A 19,146-nucleotide genomic window follows, 5' to 3' on the forward strand; every position below is an offset into this window, starting at 1 on the left:
TCCACAGTTGGACTCTCACCTCTTCAGCACCCTAAAAATGTCCCACATCACTGAGCAGTAGCTCTGCTGCAGAATCCATTTGGCACGTTCTGTGCAACTCAAACCCTAATTGATTACAGCTCTCTCAATTAAAATCTTAATTGATTACAGCTCTCACATCTGCCTTGTGACTGGACCACCAAAGTGCACAGAGCTGGGAGTGGAAACACAGCAGGGAGGGAGAGGAGGGGAGCTTGGAGCAGCCAGGAAGGGCCAGGTGACCTGGAGAGGGAATTTTAACAAAAGCATGGAGTGATAGGAGGAGGGGGATGGTATTAAGATGAAGGAAGGGCAGGGTCAGGTGGGATATTTGGGATAAATTCATCCCTGTGAAATTTTTAAGGCCCTGGCACAGGGTGCCCAGAGAAGTTGTGGATTCCCCATCCCTGGCAGAATCCAGGGCCAGGTTGGACACTGGGTCTTGGAGCAGCCTGGGACAGTGGGAGGTGTCCCTGCCATGGCAGGGGTGGCACTGGGTGGGATTTAATGTCCCTTCCAACCCAAACCATGAGTGATGATTCCATGAGTTCAGCCCAGGGGTAGAAGCGAGGTTGGTGTGGTCACCAAGGCAAGCTCAGTGTGGCCACCAAGGTGAAATTGTTGTGGCCACCAAGGTGAGGTCATTGTGGCCACCAAGGTGAAGTCAACTTGGCCACCAAGGTGAGGTCATTGTGGCCACCAAGGTGAAGTCAACTTGGCCACCAAGGTGAGGTTGTTGTGGTCACCACATTGCCAGGCCTGTGGGACACCACAACTCCTTTCTGCCACAGCCCTTTCAGCCCTCAAAACTGAAACCTACCCACCCTGGAAGCTAAAAAAAAAATCAGGGATTCACAGGAACAAGGAGCTGGCAACTCTCAGACTCTAAATGAAACATTTCTTATGTCTGTGCCTCTCCACTCATGCTAAAGGTGAGGTTTAATTTGGCTCTCCCTGGTGTGAACAGGATGAGGAAATACAGAACTGGTCACCACCACATTCCCCTGTGTCCTTATTGACACTTTTCTGGAATTTCTCAGTGTTTCCCGTGTTTTTATTGCCAGCAACCAAATTTTGGAGTCCAGATTCTCTGGGTATGTCCATCACTGCAAAGGAAAGGAAAAGCCAAGTTCATTATCCCTGGCAATTAATCTGTTTAATCACTGTGGGTTTCAGTATATTCACACATCAGAAACCACATTTTACTCAAATATTTGGTTTTGTAGCCATCATTAAGGATGGCACGGTTTATCAAGGCTGTGAAAATGCTCTCACATCTTTCCTCTTATATTTTAAGAGCACGTTAACAGGCAGGAAAAAAAATACATTTGGATAAAACATTTCCCCCATCCCATCTCCAGATTAGAGTGCATAAATATCTATTTTTATATGGATATAATATGTATATATTTATATAGTTTTAACATCCTGGGAGCTGAATGGAAGCAGAAAAATAGAATTCTCGTGCTTCTGCTCTGGAGCTGCAATCAGCAGAGTGCTTTAGGTACCTCACTCTCCCAAAATTCATCTCCTGGCTGTCCTTACTCTCAGCTTGGGTGTTCCTTTCACAAGACACAGCTCCTTGGCCACGTCAAGCATCTTCAGTGTGAATTTTGCTGGCTCTGAGGACAAATATTCCCCTCTCCAACAACATTTAAATTAATTTAAGAGTTCCTGCTCGCTCCCAGGGCATTGCAGAGGAGCTTTAACGCAGGGAGAAGAGGATGCAGAGAGCATCTCTGCTGTGAAGGGTTTGATTTGTACAACGATGCCAAATTCTCCGCCGGGAAGGAGAGAAATCATCTCCTCCAAACAGCCTTTGCCAAAACATCCCAAATTTCCTGTGCTCTTGAAACATTCGCTGCTGCTTCCTGGGTGACCTTTTCCATGGGTGTGTTTGAAATTCAGGGAGGAGTGGATCCGTTTTCTGTCCTCGGAGCAAAACTCTGCTTTGTTTTCCTGCCTTGTTCCATTTTCCCCTTGGAATTTTGTTCACCTCGCTGGGTCAGTCCCAACCACTCGGCGTTTTTCTCCTTGTCCTTCGAGGGTTGCATCCCCAGAGTTACTTGTATTTATGTCTGTAAATAGATTTCCAAAGCTTCCTAGCCAAAATATTTAGTGCTTGTAATTACTCTGCATTTTTCTCTTTTTTTTTTTCTGTGTTTTTAATGAACTTACCTTTGTGTTTGCTGAAATACTGTAGTGAGACTTATTTCTTTCCTAAATTAGTTATTTTTAGGCTTCAAGAGGAACTACATTTTATTCACTTTTGTAAACAGTTATAGCATGGTCTCTATCCAACATCCTTCACTTTTTTGTGGTAGGGGGGAAACAAATGTGCAAAAAAAAAAAAAAATCTGTGGGTAATTTGTGGTATTTTGGGTTGGACAATTCCAGCTCTTTTTAAAACCAAAATTTCAGTGTGAGGTGGTGAGGCTGAGGGGGGACACAGCCCCATCAGAGCGGTACCAAAGGGAATTTGTTCAGCATTTTCTGGCTATGTTTACAAAACCTTTTCCCTTTCACGCTGAACTTTTCCTGAAGGGGAAACCATGAGGTTGGGGATTTTTTTGGGGGGTTGATTACCAGGGATTTTTCTTCCTGGGGAGGGAGGGAGGGCAGGGGGTGGCTGCTGATTTTTGGAACCAGATAGGAAAAGAGAATAGAGAAGGGTTTGGTTTTTTTTTTTCCCCAATCCAGGAATTTCTAGGTAACACCCCAGGGTAAATTCTTGCTGTCCACAGGGATGGCTGTGTCCAGCACCACAGGAGAATTCATTACAACTACCCAGAGCAGCTGGACTGCTGCAGTAGTTCTAATGAACACTTTTCTTTCTTTTCTTTTCTTTCTTTCTTTACTTTCTTTCTTTCTTTGTACCACAGTTTCCTCTGTAAATTCAGTATCATAATTAGTGTGAATGACAAATAAAATGTTTGACAAGTATGCACGTGGGCCTGGTGCAATTTTTTTACCTGTGAGGAAAAAAAAAAAATCTCAGGGGGAAAAGGAACCATCAGGAAGAGGGTGCTGAGCGTGTGTCACTCACAACATCAGAAATAGGTTTCCATACTTTTTGTTTTTCAAGTTTTTTTGTTTGTTTTTTTTTTTGTCAAAATGGTATTTTCCTTCTGTGGAGGAAGCTGGTTTAAAGGCCTGAAATGCAACAGGACAGCAAAGCAGGAGGGAAATTTTACAGTGAAGCTGTCCAGAGAGAAGTTGTGGATTCCCCATCCCTGGCAGTGCCCAAGGCCAGGTTGGAGCAGCCTGGGACAGTGGAAGGTGTCCCAGGGGTGGCACTGGATGAGTTTAAGGTCCCTTCCAACCCAAACCATTCCATGATTCCATGAAATGAGATTTTACATGTATAGAAGTCCAATAATTGCATTTTATCCCGGGCTTCTCAATTAAATGTCTGCGTCTCAGATTAATCTACAGCTCTTATTTTTCTTCATATTTTCCTTCTTGGATTGGATCCTTTTCCCTACTGATGGTTTGAACCTTTCATAAGGAGCACCAAAACAGATTTTAAGGTCATGTTACTTAAAAAAAAAGTGTTTTTTTTCCTCTTTAACTAAATAATGAAACAAATGTTAATGAAACATTACTATGGGTGTACCAAACTTTCAAAATGAACAAAATATAGTGAAAGTTCATTTTGAAAGACTCTGTATCCAGGCATCAGTAGATATGGATAAAATACCTTCTAATATTGGCCTTGCACAACATATTGCATGATATTAAAGAAGTTTTCAGTAATACCCTTCTCCACAATAATCAGAGAATCACAGAATGGTTGGGATTGGAAAGGACCTTAAAAATCAGTCAGTTCCAAGTCCCCTGCCATGGGCAGGGACACCTTCCAGACCACGTTGTTATATATTTTATAGATAAAATTTATATATTTTTACATATTTAATGTATTTTATTTATAATATGTATAATTTTTATATATATTTTATATATACAAGGACTGGTTTTCAGCTGCTCCTCTCAGTAAAGTGAAAAACCAGCCACAAAGCAAAGTATCTTCTGGCAGCTCATAGAGTAACCCTCCATCTCTCAAACAATAATCCATATAATCTATTTAAAATTAAGGCCAAAACACTAAGAAAAACCAGAGGCTGGATCCCAGGTGCCTCTTTAGAGGTAGAAATTTCGGCACCCCCACCTCTGATGTGGTTTTTGGTTTTCCTGCTCAGCATGGCCCCTCACATTTCTTTCCAGCATGTCCCTAAAATACTGCACTTATATTTTTGAAGAGAGTCCCCTACAGATTCCTCCCCTAACCCCGTGAAACCCAAGCGCATTTCCCTCGAGGTGCATGGTGAGGCAGAGCACGTGTTTATCTCGTCTCTGGCTTTGACATGCAGAAGAAGCCACAAATAGCGACAGTCAAAACAAACCCAAAAATATGACACCCAAGGGCATCTCAGCAGAAATATTCACTGCTGGGTTTTGAAGGCTGCTCAAAAGAGCTTTCTGCTCTTTGGAACAGAGCAGGCTGCTGGAATTTAAGGATTTTGTCAAGAACAGAGCAGCAGAGTGCTGGTTGTGGAGAGGAAGGAAAGGCAGATCCATGGGTCCCACTCTGAGGAGTTCTGGGGATCCCACTTTGAGCTAATCCATGCATCCCACCCTGAGCTGATCCATGGATCCCACTCTGATCAGACCCATGGATCCCACCCTGAGCTGATCTATGGATCCCACTCTGAGCAGATCCATGGTCCCACTGTGAAGAGATCCATGGGTCCCACCCTGAGCTGATGCATGGATCCCACTCTGAGAAGACCCGTGGATCCCACTCTGATCAGACCCATGGATCCCACCCTGAGCTGATCCATGGATCCCACTCTGATCAGACCCATGGATCCCACCCTGAGCTGATGCATGGATCCCACTCTGAGAAGACCCGTGGATCCCACCCTGAGCAGATCCATGGATCCCACTCTGAGCTGATCCACAGATCCCACCCTGATCAGACCCATGGATCCCACTCAGAGCAGATCCATGGTTCCCACTTCGAGCATATCCATGGAGAGGAAGGGAAGGCAAATCTATGGATCTCACTCTGAGGAGATCCATGGACCCCACTCTGAGCAGATCCATGGATCCCACTCTGATCAGACCCATGGATCCCACTCTGAGCTGATCCACGGATCCCACTCTGATCAGACCCATGGATCCCACTCCCTGTCCTTGTGGGAAGGGCCGTGTCCTCCTTGCCAGGCAGCTGGACTGAGGAGAATCCCTCCCATCCCCAAATTCCCCAGTTTCCAGCACGGTTGTGCCACTCCAGAGCAGTGGCACCTGCCCGATGCTGGCTGAGGGGAGGGAGTGGGAGCAGCTCCCTCTCCTGCCCACTGCCTTCCTCCCTGCCAGGAAAAGAGGGAGTTCCAAGCCCATGGGAAGCCAGGGCAGCCCTTGGGAACCGGAGGTGACCCCACCACACCAGTTTGGACAACTGGGAATGTCCAGCTCAACCCCCCCATCCCGTGTGGCTGCTCGAGAGGGAGGAGGAGGAGGAGGAAGGGGCACGGAAGGTGATGAAGACCAAGGCTGGAGGCTGCAGTTGGTGAGAGGAAGAGGCTGCCAAGGGTGAATGCAAAACGTTGTTGACTTCTTGTGGCATTTCACACCCAGCTTTTAATGAGCTTAATTACAGAGGCCACTGTCCCCAGCGCTCTCCCACACATCTGCCTGGGAGGGCTCATTAAGCACCATCAGCCCTCAAGGCACCGTGCAGCTCCACAGGGGTGTCCTGGAAAAATAACCCAGGTGTGTGTCCAAATCCACACAGGTGTCCTGGAAAAATAACCCAGGTGTGTGTCCAAATCCACACAGGTGTCCTGGAAAAATAACCCAGATGTGTGTCCAAATCCACAGTGATGTCCTAGAAAAATAGCCAAGCTCTGTATTCAACCCTACAGGGATTTTCTGGATCAATAACCCAGGTGTGTGTCCAAATCCACACAGGTGTCCTGGAAAAATAACCCAGCTGTGTGTCCAAATCCACAAATGATGTCCTGGAAAAATAACCCAGCTGTGTGTCCAACCCCACAGGGATTTTCTGGATCAATAACCCAGCTGTGTGTCCAAATCCACAGGGATTTTCTGGATCAATAGCCCAGCTGTGTGTCCAAATCCACAGGGATTTTCTGGATCAATAGCCCAGCTGTGTGTCCAAATCCACAGGGATTTTCTGGATCAATAGCCCAGCTGTGTGTCCAAATCCACAGGGATTTTTTGGATCAATAACCCAGCTGTGTGTCCATCCCCGTGGGATTTTTTTGATCAATAACCCAGCTGTGTGTCCAAATCCACAGGGATTTTCTGGATCAATAACCCAGCTGTGTGTCCAACCCTACAGGGATTTTCTGGATCAATAGCCCAGCTGTGTGTCCATCCCCACAGGGATTTTCTGGATCAATAACCCAGCTGTGTGTCCAACAGGGATTTTTTGGATCAATAACCCAGCTGTGTGTCCAACCCCACAGGGATTTTTTGGATCAATAACCCAGCTGTGTGTCCATCCCCGTGGGATTTTTTTGATCAATAACCCAGCTGTGTGTCCAAATCCACAGGGATTTTCTGGATCAATAACCCAGCTGTGTGTCCAACCCTACAGGGATTTTCTGGATCAATAGCCCAGCTTTGTGTCCAACAGGGATTTTTTGGATCAATAACCCAGCTGTGTGTCCAACCCCACAGGGATTTTCTGGATCAATAACCCAGCTGTGTGTCCAAATCCACAGGGATTTTCTGGATCAATAGCCCAGCTGTGTGTCCAACCCCACAGGGATTTTCTGGATCAATAACCCAGCTGTGTGTCCAACAGGGATTTTCTGGATCAATAACCCAGCTGTGTGTCCAACCCCACACGGATTTTCTGGATCAATAGCCCAGCTGTGTGTCCAACCCCACAGGGATTTTCTGGATCAATAACCCAGCTGTGTGTCCAACCCTACAGGGATTTTCTGGATCAATAGCCCAGCTGTGTGTCCAACAGGGATTTTTTGGATCAATAACCCAGCTGTGTGTCCAACAGGGATTTTCTGGATCAATAACCCAGCTGTGTGTCCAACAGGGATTTTTTGGATCAATAACCCAGCTTTGTGTTCCCTTGAGTGCACACAGCTTCTCCCCTTCCCAATGGCAACACAGCCCTGCTGGATCTGTGGGGCAGGAGCGAGATCCCTTTCCCTGGAATGCTGCTCCCTGGCTCCGCGTGTGTGGTCACGGAGCAGACAATAAACTGCATTATCTGCTCCCAGACAGAGCTTGTTCACAACCTCCAGAGCTCAGAAATCTGCCACTGACTGCTGCCACTGTAATGGCCCTGTGCTTTCCAGACATGACTAAAATCTGACTCAGCCCAGCACCGTAAAAGGGACAAAAATACGATTTTTCCTTGTCCCTGCATCTTTTTGTGACACTGAGTTTCTTCCAGTGCTGTGAGATGGTTTGGGAATATCTCAATTATTACTCCAGGTGATGCCTCATGTTTGAGCTTTTCTATTTTCCAGGTTCTGTGCTGCTTTAGTGTGTGGGTCTGAGCTTCATATAGGGGATGCTGAGCTCTGTGCACAGAGCAGAGACAAAACAATTCCTGCTCCAGCTGGGCACCAAGGACAAATGATCCAAACCTCAGCCCAGGAGCACAAACAGCGTGGGCTGGAGAGAGAAAAACAAGCAGGGTGGGACTGATGGGCTGGAGCTGGAATGGGACAATGAACTCCAAGGTGCCAATGGAGCAGAACTGATCCCAGGGAGAGCCCCGGGAGCGCTCGTGCATTTTGGGACAATTTGGGTCATTTGGGTGCAGCCCTGGCTGGGCTCTGGTGCTGCCCAAGGTGCATCCATGGAGGAGATCCTTTAATAAATCCCTGATTTATTCTGTGGCTCTGCCCAGCCTTCCCAGGGCACCACAGGCACCCCACGTTCTCCTGGCAGAACCCCAACTTTGCTCCCTGTTTTTCCCTTGCTCGGCTGCTCCCAGCAGCTTTGCCACCGGGATGCCCTGTGGAGCAGGACTTTGAAGTGTAGGCAGGAAAGGAATGTCCAAATTCCAGCTCATCCCAACTGCTGCCTGCTGGGGGAGGGAGGCAGAGCACAGATAAAAGCATGTTTAACCCTGAGGAGAAGGAAAATAAAAGCCCAGAACCTCCAGGTCCCCGTTGGAATGTCTAGCTACTGAATTAGGAAGCTTGTTTGCTGGTTTTAAGTTACAGGGACACCTCGAAGTCTCCCAGACTGGATTAGTCAGCACGAGTCACTGTCTGGGAATTGTTTGGGTTTTTTGACAGGAGGATAAAACAATTTAAGGAGAAAATCTAATCCACAGATTTCAAACCCAGCCTGCTTGCAGAGCAGGGAGGGGGCAGCGCTGCGCTGAGGGCTTTGGAAAAACCTCATTTTCTGGAGGGAAGTGTGAAAAATGGAGTAGAAGAAAAAGAATTTTTATGAAGTTTAATAAAGAATAAAATAAAAGACAAAAAAAAAAATGTCTGGTGCTTGTGTGCTCTTGGGCAGCAGTGAGAGAGAGAAGCTGCTCCCTCCTGATCCAGAATTGTTTCCTGGAGCACCAAAAAGTACCTCAAACACAGGAACACAACACATCAATAGAGCTCAACAGCGACTCTAATTCAGTAGCACCTGCATTTACATCAATCTGAACTTCTTAGACTAACAACTAACAGCATCTATCACATATTTTTTTAAAAAAAGATGATAAGGAAAAGAAGAACCTCACACAAACTGAGCTTGCTTTGATGAGGATGAATAATGCATAAACAAAACAAGAAAACATTGTGTCACCAGGTAAGGAAAAGGTAACCCAGCCTGTAAAATACTTCTTCCACACAGGTGTTTTTGAAGTCATCGTTTTAGCAGGAATTTGCTAGAAATAATAAATTTACTGTAGCTTTTCTGGCTTTTAAGTGGCAGATTTACACTGGACACATCCCGTGAGCAGAGGAGACCCAGGCATGGCTCCTGAGGAGCTCTGACAGCTGAAGGTGCCTCTCAACACCACCAGATTTATTCCTGCTGGAGTTTATTTCCCTGTTTTCTCACACCAGAATCCCTCAGGAGTGAGGCCTCCCATTTAATAGAATCACAAAATGGTTTGGCTTAGAAGGGACCTGAAATTCCTTGAAAATCAGTGAATTTCCACTGAAACAGCAAAATCCCTACATGAAACCTCTATGGCAAACTTCACCCTTCCCCTCTGACATGAGTTGTTCTGAATCAAGGTTATTTTACACAGGAACGTTTCCAGTTGCATTTTTGCCCCATAAAACTGTGGCCAAATTTGTGGAGGAGGGAGGAAAGAAATTCTTCCTTTCTTTTTGAATTCTAATTGCTCATCTCTGACATTTCCCCAGCTTCCTGCACAGCAGGAGCACGGAGCTGTCAGCCTAGCACAGGTGATTTTGGGGGATGTGTGACCCCAGCCAGTGTTTCCATCCCATGGGAATTATGATTTTGGGGCTGGATGAGTGGAAGTTGTTCTGTTTTAGAACGGAAAATCAAAACTTTCCGCAGCGAAAATCAAAACTTACTGCAGATGGCAAAAAATTAGTGAGTGTGGTCCTGAAAATTTGTTCAGTGGCATCCTTTTGAAAATGATGGGAGCTAAATAATCTTTTGTTGCCAAAGGCTGGAGCTGCCAATCCTGGGAATGCTGGCCCTTGCAGGATTGTCACTTTGTGGGGCAGCAGGACAAGGCTGGGGTGAGTCAGCAGCTTGCACCACAGCCCAGCCCAAATATTTCCAACCAGCCCCAGGTGTGAGAGGCCAAAATCCAGAGTTTTTGGTTGATTTTTGGTGCTGTCCAGACTGTGGCTGTGACCCCACGGTGTCACCTGGATGATTTTGCAGCCCAAAGGTGTTTAAGGTGCTGTTTTACCTCTAGTCCTGCTTTTCTCAGTGTGTTCCCATTAGTCTGAGCTGATTTTGGGGATCTGTTTATGTAGTGCCCAACTTCCCTGGGTCTTCAGCCATATCACCTACTGGAAAATATTTATCTCCTTTCTCAGAGTCTCATGACCAAGCTGAATATTTTCAACTTCCTAAAGTCTTCCATGCACCTTAATTCTCATTGAGACACCATACGATACATTCCAGGAGTTTCCAAGTGTGGTTCCACTAAAGATGAGAAATGAGTCTCCCGTTTCGTCCCCTCTTTGTGGGTGGTGAATTTTGCCACTTCTCAACCCCACAGAACACTCAGAGAAGAGCAGGGGCAGAGAGACACTTTTGTGAGGGATATTTTTGTGCCTGTTTGCAGTAATATCAACAGGGATATTGAGATGTGCCTCAACACCAAAACAAAGACAGTTTTGGTGGCACAGGAGGGAAGAAGGGGTTGGGGGACAAGAGGGCCAAGCAGGAGGTCAAATTTATTCCAAATCTTAAAATAAGCAAAATTACATTTCCAATCTCTTATCCCTCCCAGGTGGATATTGCAATTAGGAAACAGAAAAAAAGCTCTAGGAGACAAACCCCAGCTCTGTTAAGAAAAATGAGGTTTTTCATTGTCTATTAAAAAGATGCAAGTGCAGTCCCTAAATTGTGTCTTCTCCAGTTGTAAAAAGCTGGGGGGGGGGGGGGGGGGAGTGAAACCAAACCAAAAACTCCTGAATGTTTTTTTTTTCTATCCTTGGCAAAAGAAACTTCCTAGGAATTAGGTTCTCTGCTGTGTTGCTGATGAAGGGAAATACCTCAAGGAGGAGAACAACCTCATTTTCTCCCAGCTGCTGCTCAGCATTCCTCTCAATTCAATTGCTCAGGAGCCTCTTTTCTCATTTCCACCACCACTCACACTCCCCTTGTTTCTGAGTGACTCCTGTTTGCTGAGTGATGCATCTTAGCACAGATTGTTCCCAACTCAGGGTTTATCCCTGCCTTCTCCACTTGCTGGAGCAAAATCCCTCCCTCCCCGTGCCTCAGTTTCCTCCTGGCACACGCGACACTGGTCTTTGAGAAGCCCTTTGAGGTCTGTGGATGAAAAGGGTCACAGTTGTTGTTATTGTTGTCTGCACTATAAAAACATGTCCATAAATCATCTTTCAGGAATAGTGAGGGAGGTTTCATTGGCTTCGGAGCTGAGTGACTGAACAGAGAAGAATTTCCTTCTTTGGCATTTTCCCCTAGTTTTAATAACTTTGAACTCGTGCTTTAGATCTTGTTTACATTAGGCTGGTTCAGTAACTGTGTGTCTCCCTCCAGCAATTGTCTCCCTCTTCCCCACCTTCCTCAGGTATTTGGTTTAGGTACCAAACATCTGACTCAGGTCTTCCTGGAGAATGGCTGAGCTGGGCTGGATGGAAGAAGAAATCATTTTTCCCTGTCAGAGAGGAGAGGGACTTAATGGGGGAAACAGGCAGAGGCCACGACTGTCACAGACACAGGCTCTGGGGACAAAATCCACCTTGGCTGTTTCCACGGCCTCTGGAAGAGTTAAACACAAACTGCACAGGTGGCATTGCTGAAACCATTTGGGTCAGAGGGTGGGAGTGGGCCCTTCTGAGCTGAGCAAGCTCCAGGGCTGCAAAGGTCACAGCTCAGCTCTGGGCTGGGGTGGCCTCACCTCGAGCCCTGGGAGCAGCTCTGGGCACCACGATGTGAAAGGGACATTAATGCTCTCAGAGAGTGTCCAGAGGAGGGATGCAGAGATGGTGAAGGGTCTGGAGGGGCCACATGAGGAGAAGCTGAAGGATTTCAGCTTGTCCAGCTGGAGATAAGGAGACTGAGAGGGGATTCATTGGGGTCTACAGCTCCTCCCAAGGGACAGCAGAGATCAGAATCTCTGCTCCCTGTGACCTGACAGCACCCAGGGAGCAGCTGGAGCTGGGCCAGGAGGGATTTAGGGTGGGTTTTAGGGAAAGGCTCTTCCCCAGAGGTGCTGGCACTGCCCAGGGAATGGGCACGGCCCCGAGGCTGTCAGAGCTGCAGGAGCCTTTGGCCAGCGCTGCCAGGGATGCCCAGGCTGGGATTTTGGGGGGTCTGGGCAGGGCAGGGCTGGCACTGGGGGATCCCTGTGGGTGCCTAACTCAGGGAATTCTCAGGACCATTCTAACTCGGTATATTCCCCATCTCTGCACGTCACAGCTGTGCCCAGAAACAGAAACGCCCCGGGCACAGCGGGGCTGCTCCTGCTTCACTTTGGCTCTGCCAGGCTGTGCCAGGGGAGGGATGAGGCCGGACTGGGCAGTTCTGCTGTGCCCCGGGGGCCCGAGGGAGAAGCAGGAGCGAGGCAGGAGGGGACAGGGCAGGCGGAGGCCGCTGTGGCTCGCTGGGAGCCCCGGCAGATGGAGCTCGGCTCCAGGCGATGCTGCCGCGGCTCCTCCTCGCAAACAGCGCCGGCAATGCCAGCCCGGAGCGGGAGCCCGCAGCGGCCACGGAACCGCTGCATTCGCGGCGCTGGAAGAGACCTTGGTGAAAAGCACGTTCACCCTGCTGTGAAAATGTCAAAGTTCAATAAAGGACAATGGGAGACAAGGACCACAGAGCAAAGGTTATTACTCGGGCAAGAGCACCCCATTATCTTCGGGGACACCCCTTAAATACCTTTTCATTACATCAGCCCTTTGCATATTCATAAACCCTTATGCACAGTAAACTTCTCCCCAAAGTTTACACGTTCCAAGAATTGTTTATTTTATCTTCTTGGAGGCACTTTTTTAGAGCATGTTTACTCTTTGATTGTGCTTTTAGTCCTTTTTTACATCCCCCCCAGTTCTGGGCCCTGGCCCACGCTGCCTTCAGAGGGCGAGTGCTGATGGCTGGCACATCTGTCCAGGTGTGCTCATCCTGTGTCCTTTGGGTGTTATCCCATCCCAGCAGGCATTTTAACACAGGCACACTGATAGCAGCTATTGCACTGAGCTTCATTACCAACAGAAATAAAAACCACCTCTTTATAACAAAGTTGCTTTAACACCACACATATGGAATCCACATTAATACCTGTGAAAAGCCAACATTATAATGTGTATCCATAACACCTTCAAGGTCAAGACAGTGACTCCAAACCTCCCTGGGCAGCTCATACCAAGGCCTGACCACTCTGACAGGGCCAATTTTTTTTCAGCTCTCCAATCTGGATCTGCTGTGGAACAAACTGTGGCCATTTCCTCTCCTCCTTTCCCTTGGGACACAGCAGCAGAGCCCAACTTCCTCCTCACCATCAGGAATTCTGCAGAAAAATGAGGTGTCCCCTCATCCTCCTCCAGACAAAACAACCCAACTGGTGCAGAATTCCCCCAAACCTGTGGCCACTCACCTCCCTGATATTTCCCTCTCTCTCAGCTGGGCTGGAAGACAACAGGTTTGGGTTTATGACTTATTCTCAGGCTGCCCTTTCAAAGGGTTATCACTCTCCATGCAGAGTGACGGCCCCTCAGAGCAACAAGAAACTGGTATTAAATAGAAATAATTATCACAAGAATGCTAACATCAAACTTTGTCCTAGAACACATCCCATATCCCATTCTACAAGCTCGAGCACAGAGGCTGTTAAGAAAACAGGGAGAGACACAGTGATACTCATTCCTGAGGAGCAGGCCCTGAACAACAAAAATCCTAACAACTAAAAGTAATGAAAAACTTAACAAATATAACAACACGAGGCCTTTCTTTGCAAGACCAGTTCTTTTTCCAGGGACGGATCCGCAGTGCCACACGGGGCTGGGGAGGGCCCAGCCCTGCTGGCACACACGGAGCTGCTGCAGGGCTGAGCAGGAGCTGCTGTCCCTGCAGCTGGGATCCGGGGATTCTCTGAAAGTTATCCTAAAACAGGGAAAAACGGGGATGGGACTTGGAGCCACCTGGGACAGTGGAAGGTGCCCATGTGTTACAGTGCGATGAGGGAGAGAGTCCTCTGCCTAAATTAAGAAGCAAATGAAACCATGGGATGGCAAGACAGAGATTTTATTCAACAACATGGATTTTATTTCCTAAGAAGAGTGAGGAAGGGAGAGAGAAAGGAAGAGGAAACCCATGTCAGAGAGAAGAGACACAGAGCTGGAGATAATCAAATGGAACTACATGAGCTGTAAGGTCCCTGCCAGCCCCAATCATTGTGTTGTAAAGTTGTAGGGACTCCAGAAGTAACTCCACAACAGCTTACAATATATGGTATATTAATGTTTTTATTTCATACATCATAGTAGAAATATACAATATATAACAAAAATAAGTTATTTGCTAGTTTTACATATTCCTTCAAATTTCTCTTAATTTTCCTATTCCTATTCTTCTTATGGTTCTTCTTCTTCCTACTCTTACTTATTACTATCATTACTCTTTACTACTTCTATGTATTTTGAAATTCTTATTCCTATTCCTATGTCTATTCTTCTTTTTCTACTTCTTCTACATATTCTGAAATTCTTATTCCTACGTCTATTTCTATTCTTCTTTTTCTTCTTCTTCTATATATTTCAAAATTCTTATTCCAATTCCTATGTCTATTCTTCTTTTTCTTGCACATATTTTGAAATTCTTATTCCTATTCCTATTCTTCCTCTAAGTATTTATAATTCTTATTACTATACTTCTATCTATTCCTAAATAAATGTTCTCTGTCTTGTCTTTTTAGTCTTCATCTTTGTCTTCTTCCTCTTTGCTGTTGTCATATTCTTTATCCTATTTGTCTTCATCTTCTTCACTGTCTTTGTCTTCTTCATCTGCTATGTCATCTTTGTCCTCTTTTTCTGTGTCTTCGTATTCATCATCTTTGTCTTTGTCTTCTTCGTCGTTGTCCTGGTGCGGTTTTTGCTGAGAGTCTGTTCCAGGAGTCTCTGCTTTGTGCCCAAGAAATGGGGCTGGGTGTGTGCGGGGCAGGGATGGGGGAGCTTTGGGCTCTTTGGGTGGGCATTTTCCAAGCCCCACTGCCCAGGCCTTCGTGGCTCTGCCTGGTTGGGTTTTGCTTGGCTTGCTTGGCCCATCCAAAGGCTTTTCTCTTCCCTGGTTTGGAGGAGCTGCAGCAGCAATCTCTGAGCCCCTCGAGCCGAACCGGACAGCTGCTGCTCCAACACAGAGGAGCGGGATTGTCAGGAGCGGTGATCTTCATCTTTGTCCTGTTCTCCACCTTCCTTCTCATCTTCTTCACCTTTCTCCGTGTCTGTTTCAGTCCTCAGAGCGTGGCCTGAGGCAGGGACAGCGGAACAGCCCCCGCAGCGCCCGCAGCGCCCGCCTGAAGCGGGAGGGACGTTTCCTGGGGGCAGCCGGCTGCCCGCGGAGGGCCTGGGCTCCCAGCCGGGCAGGCCGGGGGCTGGGGGGGCTGTGCGGGGCAGGAGCCGGCCCTCGGCTGCACGGCTCCTGTGCCGGGCACTCAGCCCAGGCCTCCCGAGGGACGGGCACTGCCAGCCCCTCTGACACACAAACTGTCGATTTTTCGACTTTGCCATCTTCTGGGGGCAGCTCCAGGAGGCTCACATCATCCCACTCGTCGTCCTCTGGGCACAAGGGCTTGGCCACGATGACGTGCTCGGGCCAGTTCTCCTGCATGAGCCCCGTGTCGCTGTCATCTTCCCAGCTGGAGACTCCTGAGGGTCTGCTGCCATTCCCGCTGGATGGATAGTCTTCCCAGTCCGAAACATCTGCACTACTGAAGGCTTCTGGGTGCAGCATTCGCTCCATGTATAAGTCCCAGTCTGAGGATTCTTCGGAGCTGCTGAGTTCATCCTCGGAAAGGTCTTCCTCTAAATATCCTTCCTGGACAGAGAGTTGGTGGCTGCTCATGACTTCCTCAGCTTCTCTGTGCGGAAGATCTTCCTTAGCAGCTTCTGGTTTGGCCTCCGTGGGACTGCCTAGAGCAGGAGAGGCACTGGGCAGGGCAGGGGCTGCCTCTGCTGCCACCTCTGTGCCCACGGGGCTGGCAGAGCTGGGCCCCTCAGGGGGAGAAGGCTGGGTGTCCCCCTCCTTCAATGGGCCCACAGGCTTTTCTCCAGCGCTGGAGCTCACATCGTCCTCCTTCTGGGACAGCGCTTGGACAAGAGAGAATGTCTCCTGGCAGAGCTCTTCCTCACTGTCGGATTCCCAGAGACTTGCCCAAACCAAGGCCTCCACGCTGTCTTCCTCTGCCAGCTCTGCCCCTGTCCACTCTGCCACTGCCCAGCCCGGCTCCTCCTCCTCCTCAGCAGCTCCAGCCGGGGCAGCAGCTGCCGGCTCGGCCTCCATGGGACTCTGCCGGGAAGGAGAGGCGCTGGTCAGGGCAGGCTCTGCCTCTGCTGCCACCTCTGTGCCCAGGGGGCCGGCAGAGCTGGGCCCCTCTGGGGGACAAGGCTGAGGCTCCTCGTCCCTCCCTGGGCACAAGGGTCTGTCCCAGATCTCAGAGCTGATGTTGTGTCCCCATTGGGACAGCTCCTGCCTGCTCACATCTTCCTCCCTTTGGGACAGCTTTCGCTCACTCACATCGTCCCACCGGGGCAGCTCTTGGGCTGCAGCGTCTGGTCCTTGGCACAGCTCCCTGCCATTGCTGACTCCCACTTGGGACAATTCCAGATCTCTCCTGTCTTCTCATTGGGACATGTGGGAGTGCACACCTTGTCCCCATGCTGAGAGGTCTTGGTACCTCTCACTTTCCCTCCGGGAATGCAATTGGGCATCATCCCCTTGGGAATCCTCTGGGACACTCAGATCTCTCTGCAGGGACAGCCCTCGTGGCATCTCTCGTCTTCTCCCCATCCCATCTCCTGCCGCCCACTCACATCTATTTCCCACTGGGAAATCTCTTGGGTTGTCACACGTTCTTCCCTCTCCCACCCCTCTTGGTACATCTCACTGTCCTCCTCCCACTGGGACAGCTCCTGAGCTCTGATGGTTTCTTCCCATTCATTGAGCTCTTGGTGTGTCCCCACTCTGTACTGGGAAACTTCCCAAACTCCCACACGTACCTGGCCTTGGTACAGCTCTTGGCTGCTCCTGGCTCCATGCTGGGACACTTCTTGGTCTCCTGGAACTTCTCTCTGGTGGTTCTCTTCCACATCTTCCCTCTGGGAAAGCTCACGGTCCATTTTGGTGAAGAGCCTCTCCTCCTCCTCAGTCTGTGACAGAGGCAGGACTGAGCTGCCCACTGCCCCTGACCACGGCTCGCTGGTGGCTTCCAGCCAGCTGGGCAAGGTGCTGTGGGACCGGGAGGTGGAGTTGGCTTTCTCCTCTCTGCTGTCTCTGTCTGTCGCTGTCGGCCGCTGTCACTGTCGGCGTCTGGCGCAGACAGAGCCAGGGAGCTGCGTCCTCCTCAGAGAGCGGCTCTCCTGGGACTGGGCACCCCAGGGCTCTGCGCCCCTTGGAGACCCTCAGCCCGGGCGGGGCTCCCTGATGTCACAAGGGTCTCTGGCCACCATCACGTCCCACATCACAAAGGGCCGTGACACCATGTGCCGTGTCACAAACGGCCACCCCCGGCACCCCAATGGCACTGGAGCAGACAGGAACCTGTTACAGTTTATGTTTATTTCATTAAGTTATTGTTAAGTGGTACATTCTGTTGACTGCCCGTGTTTTCACCAAGTTGTTGTTTTTCCCTAAGTGGTACACTCCCTTTAAAGGTGTCCCTCAATTATTCCCCTCCCTTTCTCCTAGTCCCTTCCCTGCCTGCCCCTTTTTCCTGAATGTTCCCTGCCCTCAGCCCCTGGGCCAACCCCTGATTGAAACTCCCACTTGGAAATCCCCTAATCCAGGATGCCCCATTGGCCCCTGTGCCTTTCCCTCTGCTCCCCCGATCCTGATTGTCCCACAGTGTTGATGCAATCCCCTCACTCCTGCCCTGAGGATTCCCTGTTGCTTCGCTGTTTGTGCCCACCGCCTGACTTGGATCTGAGCAAAACCCCTTGCAAACGAGTGCCGCGCTCCCGCCCCAAATCCCTGATCTCAGCCCCGGCTAGCTCTTCTCTGGGGCGAGGGCGGGCGATTGAGGCACCCTCCGCCGCTCCCAGCTGGGGTTTGGAGAGTGCCTTTGTGGGTTCCGGGTAGCGCTAGCAAGCCTCGCGGTGGTAAATGAAGAGCGGATCCTGCTGGGGGTTAAGTCCGAGTTTATTGTAGCCCAACGGGGCCAAATGTCCTAGAACGGTGCCTGCCAACAGGAACAAGCACAAGGTGCTTGCTCTGGCTTATAAACTGTAAGGGAGGGGTATCCAACGACCAATGGGGATAGGGATAGGGGGTGGCTCCGGGATGGGGGGATACAATGTGGTCCAATGGGGGAAGGATATGGGGGGAGCCCCAGGTCCTCGCCCAATCACCCGGTGCCCTGAGTAGAAGCTTCTGGATGGATGGGAAGGGGCACCGAGTGATAGACAAGGCACCCGGGGGGGGGGGGTAAAGGGAAAGACTGCGTCCCTTCCAGGGCGATGGACAGCCACTGGAGAGGCGGGAAAGGAAGACAAGGTGGGAAAACTGGGGACAAACCAAGTTGCACACGGGGGTACAAAGGAATAAACCGATACATAATATAGGGATAATAAAACATACAAATAACGCAACTCCACATCTCCTCCTTTTTTTGTTTAAAAAGAAAGGGGAAATGGGCAAAATGAGTCTTTAAACGGGGGCTGCACAGTCTCTGGGCTCATCTTGAAACTAGATGTTGTCTTCTTCAGGAAGTTCTTCTTCTTGGAACTCTTCCTGATTTAATGGTTCCAGTTCATAAGGCGCTGTCAGTGCAGCGTGGTTGACACTGATGGTGGAGTTAATTGCTTTTAAAATTAAACTCTTCACCACGCTGAAGCCTATGATAAACACAATGAGTCCCAGCAGCAGCAGGAGTCCTGTTTTTAAAATTGATTGAACCCACCCAGAGAGTCCTCATCCTTCAAACAGCGACCCCATCCATCCTGCAGCGATGGAGTGCGGACGTCCTCAGCCCTGGAACTTTTGCTGGAGGCTGAGAAACTATCTACGCATGCTGGGGTCTTAGGGCAATGGTGATGCCCAGAAGGATGAGGCTCATAGATGACAGCATCTTGGTTGGTTTCAGGGTGGAGTGCGTGTCTGGAAAATAACTGAAATATAAGTTAATAATCGAGGTAGGGGAGGTCTAACTCAAAGGGGAACAGAGAATCCCAGGAGCCAGAGAGGGAAGAGGGGGGACCAGGTGAGGGGGACCTTTTCCGCCGTCGGAGG

The sequence above is a fragment of the Lonchura striata genome, chromosome 1 (genome assembly GCF_050655825.1).
Source record: "Lonchura striata isolate lonStrDom1 chromosome 1, ASM5065582v1, whole genome shotgun sequence".
In the NCBI taxonomy this organism is placed as follows: Eukaryota; Metazoa; Chordata; class Aves; order Passeriformes; family Estrildidae; genus Lonchura; species Lonchura striata.